We start from the raw sequence: 1618 nt of genomic DNA, 5'->3' as shown, positions 1-1618 counted from the left end.
TCCTGCCTGCAGGGGCTGTTGGCAGGAGCACCTGGAGCAACTGCTGGCAACACTTGGGTCTCTGTCAGAAGCTCTTACTCCATGCTGAAATTATCTTCTCATTGAAGTTACTGCCTTCAGCACAAAACCACCTCAGCGGCGAAGGCACAGAAGAATCTGGCAAGTAAGAATCCTCAGTTCAGGAATGCTTTACTTCCCATTGCTCGACTCAAGTAGTTCCAAAAAGTTGCAAACTTCCCAAATTAATTGGGATGGCCTGAGGAGGTGAAGATTTGTAATTTTGCTTCCCATCTCAAAGCAGCAACTCATTTGCCTTAACTTCATCCACTGAGGGTCACTTTACAGAACATAACACTACACAAAAAAAGGGCAAAAAACAAGGGCCATGCTTTGGTTTTCTAGGAAGGGATGATAATATCCTAATTCTCTTAAGGAATAAAAGCTCTCAAGAAATGAGAGTCCACTCAGTGGTACAAAAGTAGCCCAAAGAAATGAGTAGATTACAAAAGGGCTAATCCTCCCCCTGGTACAGATTTCTAAGTGGCCAGTAAAGTACAGCTCTCCCCTCTTGTTCCCTGCAGGAGAATCAGGACCATGAAGAGGAAAAGTCACAGATATTCTTTCTGCCCTCCCTAACCAAAGCTGTGCCAAAGCACAGATGCTGCCTTCAAACTGACTCAAATTCCAGCCTAGACCTCTCACCTTCCAGACAACTCCTTCTCCAACACCCCCCCAACACCAACCCCCCCAGACTCCCACACAGAAGCCCTCAACACCCCGCCAGGAGCCCCAGCTGTCCCCGTCCCTCCGCAGAGCTTTCCCACCCTCCAGCAAACGCCCTGGTTCCCTGCAGGTGCCGTGGGATGGCACTCAGGAGGATCTGCTCCAAGGCCTTCCCCTGGAGCACGCTCAGGCTGCCAGGCCTATGGATCCTGGATCATCCTTCCCACCGAGCCTTCCCGTGCACGGCTGTTCCATTTGCACCTTTGCGCTCAGCTCGGACTTCTCCACTTCACCAGGAGTGCTGGGAAAGGATGGAGAGCAGCCGGGCAAGCTCTTTCTCCAGCTCCCTCTTTACCCTTGGGGAGGGAGAACATTCCACAGGAAAGCAACTGGTGCCAGGAGGAGCGGGTGGCCTCAGGCACCTTTGGGGATGAAACAAGGCCTTTGTTTGACATAAGTAAGCACAAGCAATGCACATGAGTAAACAAGTAATTAGCACAGACATACCTAAGTACTTAGCACCAGTTAGCATAAGAAGAACCTGGTGGCCTAACTTGACATAAGAGTGACCTGACAAAAAGCTTTAGACATAGTCTACCAGAAGAACTAAGGGCAAGTGTGGAATCAGCCCTGTGCAGGGAAGCTGTGATGAAGACTTTGTGCTGCTTTGGGGCATCGAGACCGCTCCTGGCCAGCGCCTGGAAATCAGCTTCAAGTTTGGGAATCAGACACCATGTATTTCTAACCCCCTGCCTATCAAATCACCACAGCCGTGTAAAGAAGGACGGTATGTTTGATACATTCCTACATCAACCCACTTAAATTTATATGTGGCAGAGAAACATTTTAGTGGGTGCAGACCCCTGCCCTCCCGCCAGGTCAATAAAAGGGCTTT

Source organism: Anomalospiza imberbis, unplaced genomic scaffold (assembly GCF_031753505.1).
Source record: "Anomalospiza imberbis isolate Cuckoo-Finch-1a 21T00152 unplaced genomic scaffold, ASM3175350v1 scaffold_176, whole genome shotgun sequence".
Lineage (NCBI taxonomy): Eukaryota > Metazoa > Chordata > Aves > Passeriformes > Viduidae > Anomalospiza > Anomalospiza imberbis.
This window is presented reverse-complemented; position numbering follows the sequence as displayed.